This window comes from Seriola dumerili, unplaced genomic scaffold (assembly GCF_002260705.1).
Source record: "Seriola dumerili isolate Sdu_G_001 unplaced genomic scaffold, Sdu_1.0 BDQW01000160.1, whole genome shotgun sequence".
NCBI classification, from domain to species: Eukaryota; Metazoa; Chordata; class Actinopteri; order Carangiformes; family Carangidae; genus Seriola; species Seriola dumerili.
In genome coordinates, this window is record NW_019174415.1 from 755,001 (window position 1) to 770,687 (window position 15,687).

The 15,687-nt window shown below is 42.8% G+C and overlaps 1 protein-coding gene across 1 annotated transcript in view; it reads left to right on the plus strand.

Moving 5' to 3' along the window:
* LOC111226437 (A disintegrin and metalloproteinase with thrombospondin motifs 2-like) overlaps nt 1–15,687 on the plus strand; it is a 108,237-nt gene that overhangs the window by 3,433 nt on the left and 89,117 nt on the right. The window lies entirely within an intron of this gene.

The window sequence follows — 15,687 nt, forward strand, 5'->3', positions numbered from 1 at the left end:
TTCCAGGGCCTATTGGCAAATTTTTGGGCAGATTATAGTCAAAGTGTAGTTGGTTACTGATAACAGTTCACCAGTCAGCATTGGTCACTTGTTTGTTGAGTGGCTGACTGCACTGCCAGACATGCCAGGATTGTATAGGATAGGTTCATGTATTTTCAAGGCTGTCACATGCCTGTGTCATGCCTTGTTGGCTATAATCATATCTCCTGTGCATATTGGCCCTGAGGAAATCCCGAATTTCCCAGTGTCCTTGTTATCTGTTATCTATCTAATGCATTCTTAAATTTACCTAATGCAGTTTTTGACCACTAGTAGTGCTATCTAGCAGTGCTTTACAAGTGGATCTCTGTTTTGTTTGTATCATGCATGCAAACCAGGTCAGACATGCACACACACAAGCAAGCAGGTGACACAGTGCACATTCCTGTCAGTTTTACGCTGTTCCACTGGTTGACAGTTGGTGATGGTAAACGTGGAAATTTGGCAATCTGGCAAAAAAGGCAAGCAAGAGGAAGCTAGCAAACCTGGATGTAAACAATGAACATTTAAAAATATATTTAAAACATTGGCTTTGCAAAAAACTGAATGTAAACAGTTTTACAAGTAAACTCTACTGGCCACCTTTAAGTGAAAAAGAAGCTGGCTGTAAAATACCCCAAAGAGCTGTTTGCCAATTGGCAAAAAACATCAGACAACAAAGAACTTTTATGGCGGCAGAGGTTTTACAGCACAGAGCATGTGTCTGGCATGGCTTGTGTTGGAAACTCAAAGTACTCCGACAGCGCATGGAAGGTGGGCTGGCGCAGGGGATCAGGGCCTGTGGTTCACTCCCGGCGGATCACCTTGGCTGGCGCCTAGCATCTGACTTAGAACCGGTGCAGACCACGGGTTCTAACTGTTTAATTAAAACAACGCTCTCTGTGATTCGATAGTATTATATACAGATATTAGTTTAGTTTGGGAAGTGGCAGTGATTTTGGGCTGGAATTGGATGTCAGAGCAGCTCTTTTTTTTTTTTTTTTTTTTTTAAATGGAAGAAATGAGCGTAAACGAGTTCATCTTTTGGGAAAGTGAACTGTGAACTATGAATGTGAACTAGTTCATTTTAATCTGTGTGAACTGAACTTTGAGCTAGCTCTTGTGAAGTGTGAACTTGCACAACACTGATCACATTAGTGCTGTCCACTTATATTTAATTTGTTTCTCTCTGCCCTTGAACAACTCATGTCATTGCTAATCAATTCTTACAACCTCCTCATGCATGCCAAGAAATACAGCCAAACTCTGTCAGGCGCTGCTTAGCTCTGACCATAGCTGCGCCTTTTTAAACCTAACAGATCCACGAAGCCCAGCTCTGCCCCGCTGTGCCCTGCTGTGCCCACTTCCTCAGTGACCCAGACACCTGGTTAGAGCCTTCTCTGCCCTGTGTTGCCATTTACAGCCAAGAACATCTGGCTGGCTGTGATCCAGGGTGTGTGATGAGGGGAAGAAGAGAGAGAGCCAAGAAAGGGGCAGATAGGGTTCAAACCAAACTATGAAAAAATAATATTAAAGAGGCAGAGGAAGGAAAATGAAGAGGGCAAAGGTTATAGATTTCAAGAAGTAACAAATGACCAGAATAAATAAGAGGGGAAGAGAGAGCAGAGGGGAAAAGAAAAATCTTTGAATGGACAAATTACCTTTGGAGGGAATTGGATTTTTTGTGCACAGAAGCTGTGATCAGCTGGTTAGTTCTCTGGATGGTTGAGAGGAGGCAGTACACTGTACAGTGTAAGAACTGGGGTGTGTGTGTGTGTGTGTGTGTGTGCATTTTAGTCCTACATGGGCGCAGGGCAAAATAAATTAAACTGCAGCTGAGACTCTGTTTGTGTGTGTTTGTGCGTGCAGAGTGCAGAATGGGGGACTGCATGAATCAAACAAAATAAAAACTCATAAGCTTAGGAGGTTTCCACTTCATGTGGTGTGTAGAGTGTTCATATGTGTGCGTCTGTGAATATTTAATTCTGCATATGCATTGGGGCTGAATGTTTTCTCGTGGTTATTAAATTTGTTCTTCCACGTTTCATATTCAAATTTATTTATGTTATTAATTGCTTAATAGTGCTGGGATCCTTCAGTTTCTTTTCTTTTGCCAAAGGGAGTTGGTTTTGGTTAGAAATGCTGGTAAATACCTGGATGTCAGTTCCTGAACTTTGATGCCATGTGAATGCAAACATGCAGGTGGGTGTGTGTGTGTGTGTGTGTGTGTGTCTGAATCTCTGACCTCCCTTGTGGTCTTCCCTTCACCCTCACTTACAATTTTTTTTTCAGAGATGTGGAGGCTTTTTGCTGCTTTAGCCTGATTTTGTGAACATTTGGGAGTGATATCAGGCACATTCATGTCAGTGTGGCTATTTGAAATCTTCTGCAGAATTTTGAGCATCAGCAGAGCTCCTGCTTTTCCTCTTTTCAGAAGGGACAGAGAGACATATTGATGGAACCGGATGGAAATAGAACAAGAGTTACAAAATTACTGCTGTTTCATTTCACCATGATGAATAATTTTATCATTGTGAGATACAGAAGTAGTTAAGTGAGGATTGTTACACTGAACACAGTGTGCTCACACTGTCTGAGAGCAACACTGTCAAACTCTCAGCCAGACATGCATAAATTTTTACTTTGGAAGTTTATCCATTTTGATCATATAAATCAGTGCCACTGGCCTATTTAGTTTTTTTTTAGGTATTGCTTTTGAAAGTTGGTACTTTTACTGTTCATGAACCTTGTTTACTAGAGTAGGTTCTCGATGCTCACTGTTAAGCTCCTCCCTCACCCAGTCATGATTTCAGACGGTGAAGTGGTCTTATCCTTTAAGTGGCCAAAAGCACAGAGGGAAACCGAGATTCTGTTGAGAGCGATTAGTATTATATATGACCAGTTCTAAACTTTGAATGCTCAGCATGCACCAATGTGACCCAGCAAAAGTTTAAAAAGAGACTCTGGGAAAGAAAGAGAAGAATCTTGAATATAGATTCAATATAGGTAATGAAGTAAAGGTCTTTTTAAGTTAGTAAAAGTCTTAAATATCCTTAAAGATCGTCATCGTCTACCAGGAAATATTTAACTTCTGAAACGGAAAGAATTATAATTAAGATAATAGCCATAGTGTTGTAGAATGAGAGACGAACATATGTTGTAGTCAGCTGACACACACCCACGCACACACATACATACATCCTCTTGCTGAAGTACTGCGTCCAAATGTCTATCTAGACTTCCAGTCTTCCAGATGGGCCACAGCACCTGAGATAATCAGTGGGTTCTGACAAATGGTAGGGCAGCTTCAGGTTACCGTGAGAACAGAGAGTCACACAGGTCTATGGAGCTGATAGCTGTGCACGCAGGCCAGAAATGAGATCCAGCTGGGTGAGAAGTGATCTTCATGTCTCACAGTTTGTAACAGAGGAAGTGTGTTACCTGTCATCTTGGGGTTTACTCCCAAAATCCAGGTGGATGCACACCTGGATGGCAAGACACGTGTTCCCACAGCTGTGAGGTACATTGTACACCTTTACACATACATGCAATAAACAACACTGCACACAGTACAGTATGGCCAGTCAGATGCTCCAACAGCAAAGTTCCCCTGAACCATCTTTACCTCACTGCATGACAAAAACCTGTGCACACATTTCTCTTATTGTCTCCACCCCTCGCTTCTCTTGCTCTTTTCTCTCGCTCTCTCTGTCTCGTGTTTCTTGGCCAGCAGCGGTAGCAGCAAGCAGGAGAGCTCTCCTAATGATGGTATTAAAAGAGTCAGGAAAATGACAGAGAAAGAGAAAGAAAAAGAATGTGGCAGACAGCTTTTTGCTCCCCAACACCCACAGATTCAGAGCTCCGGCAAAAAAAGAAAGAGACAGCAAGAGACAGTGTTCCTTTAGTGAGCAGTCTTTGTCTGTTTTTAGCAGCAGCTCTGCTCCCAAGCGTTGATCAGACAAGTGGTGTTGAGGGTTGAGGGTATTGCCCGCTGTCTATGCAGAAAATAGTTTAGAGCTAAGGAGCTAGATCTACATATTACTAACCAGGAGATATTTTATGCTTACTATTTGTATAGTATGGACTTTATTTTTTGTCGGCAGATAATTATCCCGATGCTGAACAGGTGTTGCCCTTTGTATATTCCCATACACCATATTTATGTATGGCTGTGTGCTTCAGTCTGTTCATGTGTGTTATTAGTGCAGCGCGGGAATGCTGGAAGGCGGCTGTGTTATTTTGGTGCTTTCATTGAAAAGACTCAGACATCAACAGCAAAGAGAAATGCTAAATCATTGACAGGTGTTTTATTTATTTATTTTCTGTGGGTAGGAGCTTGGAGATGGCACCTTCTTTGTAAATACTGTAAAGATGATCTTCAGTACTAATTGAATATATAATGATGTTGTGATTGTAATAGGACTAAAATTAGAAAGATTGTAAAGTTACTTATCATGACAAAACCATTAAACACACACACACACACACACACACACACACACACACACACACACACACACACACACACACACACACACAGCTGAAAGCTTAATCATGTGCGAGTGTGTTGACGGAGGGACAGGCCAATCACAATAATAGCCCCAGTACTATGCTAAATGCCAGCGACACGGACACTTGCGCCAGCCATGCCCCTAGAATATGCTCAGTCATTACCTCGACATTAGGAGTCAATAGAGGAGGCAGCCCTGGGCTGAGCCAACCCATCCATCCATCCAGCCAGCCTGGCAGTTAAGCTTGGTCAGGCGTGGCAGATCACTGGGCCCTACAGTGTGTTATTCCACCCCAGGTCACACGATAAGCAGCTCTCAACTGTAATCAGCTCAAATTGAAATGATGACATCAATTACAGCACGGCGCACAGCTGTTATTGACCCCAGCCCTCGCTGGCTGTATAGAGTAGGCTGTGGAGGGGTGATGGTGGAGGAGCGCCTGCAGGAACTGCAGGGCTGGAGGGAGGGCCGTGTGTGGAGAGGCCAGACTGCTGAGGCATGAATGGAGAGACAGGCGGGCGAGAGAGGGAGAAACGTGTTCTCAGTATCTGATTGCAGGTTCCACCCTGCACTGTAGCTCCACTCAAACACACAATTATTCAATCTAGAGATATTATCAGACAGAGAGAGAAATAGAGGAAGAGCGGGAGGGAGGGAGGGAGGGAGAGAGAGAGAGAGAGAGAGAGAGAGAGAGAGAGAGAGAGAGAGAGAGAGAGAGAGAGAGAGAGAGAGACCCATTCTGAGGAACACTGCACAGAGCAAAAGAGTGCTTTTACCAGAGCTGTGATTACTGCCGCTCACTCAGTGCACTTAACCAGCTCCCTTGCCTCTCTTTCCTCTTGCTCTCTGTCATTCACAGAGTGCTGGCTCAGAGCACACGGTTTGTTTGAGTGGCTGAAATAACTGGATTTATGTGAGAGAAAAAAAGCAGTGGAACCCCAATGATTATAGGGAAACACCTCTGTGATGTCATGATTACAGCAGATTATTTTGATTTGATACTAAAATCAGCTGAAGCACAGCAGGGATGGAAGAACGCATTGTACTTGTGATGTCATAATGAAATGTGGGTGTCATGGGTTCTGTGATGTCATTGACATGTAGATTCTAGAATTGGACCAGTCAAAAGCGCACATGATGAAAATGACTCTACCTTCATCCCAATGTTTAGGTGAGTGCAGATTCTCCAGGAAGGAAAGTGATGTCCTCTGAGAGGTGCAGACTGGTAATGCATGAATATAGGCAAGGTAGACCATATGTATATTGAGTTTGTTTATGTGTAGCATGTTTTCCATGTGCAGTGATCTGCACTTTAATGCAAACATGTTGTGGCTGTTCCTCTGTGAATGCCATATGGACAATGGGGAGCAAAAAGATGAATGGACAAAACACATTTCAGGTCAAGATGAAAAATCTAGCCCATTGTGTCATTTTAAAGAATAAGGGATCACAATGAGGAGAGCAACTGTGATGTTACATGGGGTAAAAATATAACGAAATCTATGAAGTCTAGATTGGCCATAAGGGCAGTGACTACTAAATGGATAACAACATTATTCTGTAGACTCGATGGCAATAAAACAAGTGATAAAATAGACCAGGCTTTTTTTCTTGCCTGCCAGACAGCCACCACCAGTGCGCCTGTCAGTCAGTCAGTCAGTCAGTCAGTCAGTCAGCCAGCCAGCCAGCCAGCCAGCCAGCCAGCTAGCCAGTCCCACAGGCCGCAGGGCCATGCAGTGAACTGATCGATGCTAGCCACATCAGCAGTTCTCTATCTAACAGGCCTCAGCAGCCTCTGTGGAGGATCTTGGAAACAGGACGAGACATCTTCCCCATGTTCCAGTGCCTTAACAAGCCCTCTGCCTGCCTACCCATGGCTAACCCGGCCCATGCCTCCCGTGGCCACGCTGTTTTACCTCCCAGTCATCACACAGGTGGCTCTGTAGTCTTAAAGCTTCCACTCGTCTGGAAGTTTTCTCCACATAATCCTCACAAACAAAACACAACATGAGAGAGAGGGAGAGACAGGAAGGAGGGAGAGTCAGGAAGGAGGGAGGTTAGGTGGAAAATGAAGAGTAACACAAAGGGGGGGGGGTTGCGCGGTGGAATCTTAATGTGCCCAAACCTGAACAACAGCAACATCATAACCGCCACCACCTGCTCAGTGCTCAAACTTTTCTTGATTAGCTTGAAGAATTTGCTTTTTATTTTATGTTCGTCTAAGCCAAAGTCACTTTCCTGCCTCTAGAAGCGGGTACACTCCTCTGCTAGTCCTTTTCACTGCATGAGTGCATACTTGAATATGTGTGCATTTTGCCCTAATTAGTTGTATTTGTTCTTCCTTTGGGTTGAATTGTTTAGCTGTCTCGTTTGTATTTTCTGTTTACATGTTCCTTAATGGAACAGAGCCTGTCTGTCTGCATGCAGTGTCTATGGTTGAAAATCATTTTGCTTAGTGCTCAGTGCAGCAGGGAGCTAAGCGGGAAGAATCGCACCTCATAACAGAAACTCACACCCTCCTCATCTTACTAAGGCTGCCTGTTTTTGTTTTCTGCAATAGAGAAATAATCACTTTTTCTCTCCCAGTGTATTATGTTTGGGGGTTTTTGCCAGTGCACGAGGACCTCGGGAATTGTTAGTGTACCAGCATATGTAATATATTATATAATAATATATTGTATTCTAATAACTGACTCTGTGGGGGCTGGAGTGAAGCAGCAGAAACAAAGAAACACATCTAGCGCTTTGATCACTGTGACTGATCATCTGCCAGTGTGTACAAGGAAAGCTTTGGATACTGCTTTACAATTATATAATCTGTTTGCCAAGATGTAATGGAGACTTTGAGATGACCTTGTCCATGTATGGCTCTGTGAGAGATTGAGTTACTGTGTAGTTGGGCTTCTAAGGTGTGCTGGAAGTATCCTCTGCATGAGCGACAGGGCCCAGCACCTTATCAACACACACAACAGCCAGGAAATATAGTTAGAAATTATGGCTCTGTGATGTTGCAAAATCTAATCTGTAATGAGAAAATCTATTTAAATTAAGAAAAATTTTGCATAAATAAACCAAAACCTCCAATCCTGTTAGTTTAAATCCTTTTAAATCCCATAGTGTGAAATATTTACATCTTATACCTTAGGTCAGTTACATGCATCACTGAAAATCCCTAATTTATGACGATACCCAGCAGCACCATTCTAACTGCATTTGTCAGGCGGGCTAACACGTAGTAATGCAGGGCTCGCTGCTTGTTGTGGGGGATAGGTCTAATTACTGGTTAAAGCACAGGTGCCTGCATTCTGTGTGCATTATTAGATAGTAATGCTTTATGTGATTGACTTATTTTGTGGTATTTCCCATCTTTATATCTGTTTCATCTCAGCCTTTAAGTAACATTAGCCTAGCCCTGTTTGAGACTGCTCATGAACTGCATAGTTAAACTGCCTGTTTTGGGGAGGGGGCTGTCTGTTCCTAAAAGACTGTCATACGATTGGTTAGAAACAGCTTAATTTCTGTGTCGGGATTGGGTTATTAGCACATTGTCAAGCAACGACTTAGCAACAATTTACCAACAGTATATTGAAGTTTCTGAATTTCTTCTGTTAGATTCAAACCCTCATGTCGCTTCTGCTCTGCTGTAGTGTCCTTGAGCAAAGGCTCTTACCAGGTCCAAGCTGCTGCTACCTTGCTAGAAAGAGGAAAGAACAGCTCAGCAGGGATCAATAAAGAGTCGTGTTCATAGTAAGCTCTTTCCTACTGCACTGTGTATGTTTGTGCATTTGTGTAAGTGCTGTGTAGTTCTCTTACTCTGAGATATCTCAGTTGATGTCGGGTGTGTGTTGTCATTTGTGTGCCTCAGTGTATGTACGTGTAAATAGGAGAGAAGGAGCAAAAGATAAACGATAAAATCACTCTGCTGTCAGATTTTGTCTATTATTGGTTATTGTTTATGGCCAAAGCCAAAACTGTGCATCCTTATAGCTGCTGTCCCCACACACATAGATACACAGCCTCTCTTACTCTTGCCATGATTGACAGCATCACTTGGAACACAAAGGGAAATGACTTTTTTTCTCACAAGCTAATCCTTTGCCTCTCTCTTTTACACACACACTGACACTCAAACACAGACACATTGGGGAGAAGGGACTTATTGTCAGGTTGTGCTCTATCTCTACAGTTCATTTCTAATCCCTTTTCTCCCTTTCTGTGCCGTCTCCCCGCTGCCACCCACCCCTACACACACAACCACCGCCACCCAAACTGTGTCTAGTAGCTCTGTCCCAAGGCTGGGATCCACCACACAAGTGCTCATTGTGGCTAAATCAGGGAGACTGGCAAGATGGTGAGGGTGGAGGGAGGCTGCTGCATGTGAGGCAGACTAGATGAGGAATAAGATACAATTGAAATGAGGCACACTGGAGAGGAGAGACTAATGGAGGAATAGAACAGGAGGGGATGTTCTTTTTTCCCCTTGCTTTATGCTCTAGTTGTCCTCTCCTCTCCTCTCCTCTCCCAGCAGCAGGGTGTATGCTTGCAGGGCGGGTGTGGCTGCAGCTGACTCTGATGCGATGTGACAGGGCCCTCCTCTCTGTCCTTTTTGCTGGTGTGTGACAGCATGAAGATGCCATCCACCTCCGTCTCTTTCCCATCCTATCTCTTCATTTCTATCACCGGTTGGGGGGGGGGGGGGGGGGGGTATTCCGCGACTGGCTTTGGTGCCCTTCCTCTCAAACTATCTATTTGCGTGGTGTGTGTGGGGGTATCTAAGTCTTTCCTGTGTAACCTTTTTTTTTTTTCAGTTCAACTGAGCGTGAAGTACCAGAGTATTTGTGGCCACAGCAAAACACGACAATCCAATAAATAAAGAATAACATCTGTTGAATTATGAATCCCTTAAAGAAGATTTGATCAATACATAGTCCGATGATCTCAGAGGACCTGCAGCTGGTGTGACACGCTGTGTTTACTCAAGCAGTGATTGGAGTTGCATACGAGCGGGGAGATATGTATGTATGTTTTCCTAATATTTTGGGAGTGTTTGCAGCACACACATGTCTGCTGAGAGCAGGATGACCTCCCACTTAGCACTTCTGTAGCTGTGTTGGCCTGTTTCCACAGCCACTATAAATGCTAAATGAAGCTTCTGTCTGGTCAAGGAATTTCTCAGTTTTGGGTCAGTCACAATGGCAGGCAGCCTTCCTCTGTGTATAGCCTGTTTAAGGCCAAGTACGTTCTTCCCAGTATCACTGATATCTGTTGTGTGTTGTTTTTGGGCCAAATTAACTGTGGGCTTTCCTGGAGCAGTGAAGTGAGCCCAGAGCCAGTTGTCAGATGTAATGGGACCATTCACTATGTTCAAACACGTTGTGGTATGTGTCTGGAATTACTGATTTTTACAAGCTATTTTTGAAGAGTGGATATTAATTGGTAAGGGCCTCTCTCAGTATGCATTGTTACAAGCTGCTTGTTTTACTCCGCACTTAGTATTGCAGTGACTTGTTGAGTTAATGTTTCATAGTGTCATAATATGACTCAAACCTATGGTCCTCAAAAGTTTTATGGAATTCTGTATTACTCACACCGTCCTCATTGTAGTAGTGTTACTCTAGGCTTGTCCCCTCCATGGGTTTCCAGCCAAACTGGTCGAGTTAGAAAGCAAAGTGGTCTAATAATTCCTGCAGATGAAGGTGACTGAATACTTCCAGCTGATCATGAGCTAAGGGAATCCATTTGCTGAGGCCCATACGAGTTTTGCATGGGGGCAGGGGGCTGACAGCAGAAGGACAAACTAACAAAAAAGATTTGTTTGTATCCCTCTCCAGTGGCCTAGTTGTTCTTTTTTACACGGTGCATGTGTCTCTGAAACTGCAGGTTTAATATTAATATTAATTCAACTTACCAACCTCTATCTATATGTGCCGTGTGTCAGTGTGTGTGGATGGGAGGAGAGGTGTCCCTGACAGAGGGAGAGGTGCTCAGATCAGGTTGATATGAAGCACACTGTGTCTGCTGTGCTTCTTTTCTTGCTGCTTCTCCCTCCTCCACTGCCCATCCATCTTTATGTCTCTTTTGTCCTCCCCATGCCCCCCCCCCCCCCAATCACACATACACACACACACCCCCACCAACTACAGTGCATAGAGGTCATAGCCCCGGCTGAGCCACAAGCTGTTGTTGCCTTACACTGACTGCTCTACCTGCTAATATGACCAGCGAGCCCAGTTTATCGTGTTACTCTCAAGGTCTGCATGAGGAAGAGGAAGATCTCACACACACACACACACACACACACACACAAACACACACACACACACACACAAAAAGATAGTGTAGGATTGGCTATTTAATGGCAAACATTAACAGTTATAACAACTGCACCAAGACTGGCATTAATCATTTTTGAATTAAGGTGAAAAGCCGACATCCTGGTTTGTTTTATTTTGATGAAATCTTCGATGTTAAGCAATCAGTGTTGTGGTGTTTATGCATTCCACCCCCACAGAAGAAATGGTAATGAGTATTTGTGCTTCAAAATAGAGGTACAGAAGTACATTCTGTACAAAAAAAGTTATTTTTTTGTGTACAGACAGTATGTACCACTCAGGCACATAACAGGCCTTAGATGCTCCCGTTTTGACCCAACGCATAGCAAAGAATTCGTACCAGTTCAGACTCATTTAAAAGTTACTGAAGTGATTATAAAGCACTGCCTGTCAAACCTCAGTGTGACTCTATTAAACACAGATTATAAAATCATGTTCTCAATAGTGCCTTATAATTATACCATGGTTTATGCTACATCTACAATTTGACCACTTGGGATGCAAAAAATAGGGTTGGAAAAATGAGTTATCAGAAAGGGAGGTGTAACTTTAATATATTGCTCCGGCAAATTCTGAACTACCGATTTTCTCTGAAAGCACGTTCAGGTTATTGTTTGTTTATTTGTTTATTAATGAAGAGTGAGTTTGTTGGTGGTTGGGGTCTTTTCTTTCCCTGCTCAGCAGTGGCAGCTCTTTCCTTGCATTCTTCTACTTATTTCAAACAAACCTCCCCTTGCTGCTTTCCTGTGTGCCAGAGGATTTTCACTCGATGTGAAAGATTTGACCAACTGCCTATACATGTACTGGTGAAAAAACAGTGGTAAAATGGACTAGTGTTTGTATGAAAATGACAGAGATTTTCATATTCATTGAATAAATGCTTATTCATTTTCTAGATGGCTTTTGATTTCAGCAGAAATATGACGGCAAGGATCTTTGAGTGCGTTTGTTTGCTTTCAGTTCTCCTCAGAAGCTGCTGGACATTGCTGTTGTCTTTTTGAGGCAGCTGCTTTGTAAAGCTCATCTCTCAGTGTCTACAGGAGAAGGGGGCGGGTGAGGCGGGGGTTGGGGGGTAATTTGGTTAGGGGAGGTAACTATGAGATATGGTGGAGAGGAAGGCAGGCTTTTTGACACAACCACTCGCTGGTGCTGTGCTGTGATGTATAATGGCAATACGAGTGAGCTCGCAGAGAGCAGAATGGCCTGCACGAAACACACACACACTCAGACGCACAACAAATTGAACCTATAGGCTTTCCCTCTACGATATGAACTACCAAGCACAAGCCCTTGTGTGTTCTCAGGATTAAGGTGTCCGTTTGATCTCAGTCAAAGTATTACATGAAAAAGAATAATGTGGAGGACGTTTCTCCACAAAATTGTATAAAATCCTTTTCCACAAGGAGCTTGAGTAATTTTTGCTCTCTCTCTCTCAGAATATGATAGTTTAAGTGGCAATGCTGAAGCTTCGGCCGGCAATGCGCAGCTCAAAGCAGAAACAAAAAGGGGCTGATTTCCTCCCAGACGATGTGATTGTATAAAACTGTGGCTGTTGACTCTGCTTCCAGGCCCCGGTAATTGGGGGCAATAGAGGAGCCTGGTGTTTCCCCTGTTGATGAAATCCCTGGTTTAGCTCAGACGGGGTGTGAATTACAGTGTCTACTGTATTCCTCAGCTCAGGAAGAATATGATGCACATGTGTGTCAGTGTGTGTGCGTGTGTGTGCAGGAGAGGTAAAACAAGTCTGAGGGTGTTTATGGGTGCACAGGCACATATTTATTTGTTTGAAAGTGGTGGGATTCCCCGGTGATTGTCAGTTTGATAGCTTGCCTCGTCTTTTATTTTTCTGCTGGTGAGTTTTCTCTGAGGAGACTCTGTATAAATCTCTTTTTTCTTCGTGTGTGACTGAATGTGTGCACAAGTGAATAATGCCGTAGATGGGCAGACAGGGTTTGGACTCGATTGCAGATCGGGGATTAGAGATATGTCTTCAACCTGATATGTTGTATTAACAAGAGCCTGTGGATCATATGTTGGAACGGTGATGCTGTGTAGATGTGTCAACGTTTTAATTGGCACCCACAAATGTACGTAGTGCAATATAGACTCATGTATGCGTTCCTGCACACACAGCCTTAGGCTACATCCTTAGCTCCGTCCCCTGTGTGTGCTCGCATACGGACAGAGTATTTCAATTGCAAGGTGTAATTTCACACTATGTTTAATGAGGTGACATTTAAACAAGTAATATTTGGCATATTGTATTATGAAACAAAATATAAATTATTAAGGTTTTATTTGGATCTAATATAATTATACTGGTGAGAGTAATGATAAAAAACTACTTATTTGTAAGGATGGCATTAAAGAGTATACACCTAATTTCTGCATGCATTTTAAATGATTTAATAATAGTACTGCTACACAATGTAATTTAATTCAACAGAATAAATTCTGCAATGAGAAATAATCTTACTATACTCAGTTTTTGTTTAAACTGTATTACTGATTAAACTGTATGTCTTTCAGTGTCATCCAGGGCATGCCTATACATATTAGCTGTGCCATGTGAGACATTTTGAGCCTGTTCTCCTGCTAAAAGTCTGGCATGACCAAGCTGCATTCAGTTGTTTCTCATAGCCTGCACTTCACCTGTCCTGTTATCATGCTATTTTTCCAGCCCTGTGTTAAATCATTTAAATGAATAAAGTGGTTTATTGTCTAGTGTGAGTGCAGTGTGAAACATCTGTAGGTATTTATTCGCAAAGTCTGGTCTTCTAAAGTGACTTTGTGCCAAGGTTTTTGCATCTACTGAAGTGTCCATGAAACACATTGGGCATTCAAGCAAAAATGTTTGTCTCTGCTAAAAAAAAACACTCAATTCACATCTACATACCTGACAATGAACTGTACATCTCCAAGTATACATTCAGAAATTTGCTGCTTTTTCCATCCACCACATTTCTCAACAAACCCAGTTCTTTTAACAAGTGCCTCCAGGGACAGCTGCACACTTCTGTAACAGTAAGACAGTAGAGGATAGACACAGTCCTTGCCGCTAGAATATTTGACCTTCTTCAGTAAGTCAGAGTCCCATTTCTTTCTTGACATTCTCTGTGGGTGTTTATATAACGGGATATAAGGGCGTATATTGCACCTTTGTACTATTTCGTCTTATAGGTTTTCTAGAATGTGTCTTTATTCACTTTGGACAAACGACATCCTGCAAAAATTCTCACATATGATACTCGTCCGTTACTTTAAGGAGATTGGGGAATGCAGTATGTCCATTTAGCAATGTGTAAAAGAAAAACATAAAACCTTACAGTAAATTGGACAGAGACATGTAAAATACAACATGTAGGTTGCAGATTATATACAGGTGGAATTGCTTCAGGATAGGATGTGGAATACTCGGGGAAGGATTTCCACATCACCTCTGAGTTGTCTTCACAAGGCCTAAATACTTGGAGACCGGCATACATTGAAGTGTCTACTAGCCTAGTCATGCACACACACGCACGCACACACACGCACGCACACACACACACACACACACACACACACACACACACACACACAGACACGCAGCTCTGATATGCTTTGACAGCTGTATGTAATTCTCACTTGCAGGAATGCATATCACGTTAGAATTATGATGTGAGAAATGTCATTGTCATTGTGTTATATTTGTGTGGATATATCGTGTGCATGTGTTTATTTTGGTGTAAATGCCTGGTAAACACAGTGTGTGTATGATTGATGGTTTAGAAAGGTCCAACGACAAAACACACACACAAAAAAAATTTCTCTTTCATTTTCTCTCACTTTTTTTGCTGTCCCTCAGCTGCTTGATAGATCCAAATATTCTGAGTGTTTTTGATACCTGAAGAGGACAACAATCTCTCTTTCTCTCTGTCTTTCTCTCTCTCTCTCTCTCTCTCTCTCTCTCTCACACACACACACACACACACACACACACACACACACACACACACACACACACACCTCTCCAGGCAGAGAGAGTGAAGCTAGAAGCATGCCTGGGAATATTCTTTCTCAATTTGTATGTGAGTGCTGTGGATGCACGGGTGCTGGCGGAGGCCCTCCTTTGTCATGGAAACACCAATTTTTAATCTTGGGTCCTTAAACCAATGAATTCAAGCCTCTCACATCAGCTAACTAACTCACTGACTAATGCATGCAACCTGGTATACTGATGCATCTGAAATGTCTGTCAGATCCAGGCACGCACACGCTGTTTTGAAACCAGACGTGTGTGAAAAGGCAGAATAAGACGAGCTGAAGTGCAGAGGATCAAACAACACCTGGATTGTTAATATCATGTGGCTGCATTAGTATTGTGACAAAGTCAGCATGCTGATAGCTGTTAAAGGCAAGGTGTTAATACTAATACTTTGGAAAGGAATAATATTTCTTTCACAACATATGAAAAAAATAAAGTTGTGATAGACAGTGGAAGGATTGGCATAACCATCTTTGCACATTTGACACATAGGAAATGTTTTGTGAATTTGAAGTTTTTTTTAATCATTAAAGCTTTAGTAAGAAAATGATCAGCTGGTTCAGTGAAACCTTAACAAGCATTTTGCATGGTATACATATAAAAATGTATCCTGGAGCCTAAATTTGTGTCCTTGATTGTGGAATTTTTGACATGAAGATGTAGACGTCGACCAACTAGACTTTGGCCACACCCAGTTTCTACATTCTCACAGGCGGCTCCAACGGTATCCCTGGCTACCGCTGGTAACCTTGGTGATACCGGTGGAGATATGCTGCAGTCAGTGGGCGTTGCCAGGGCG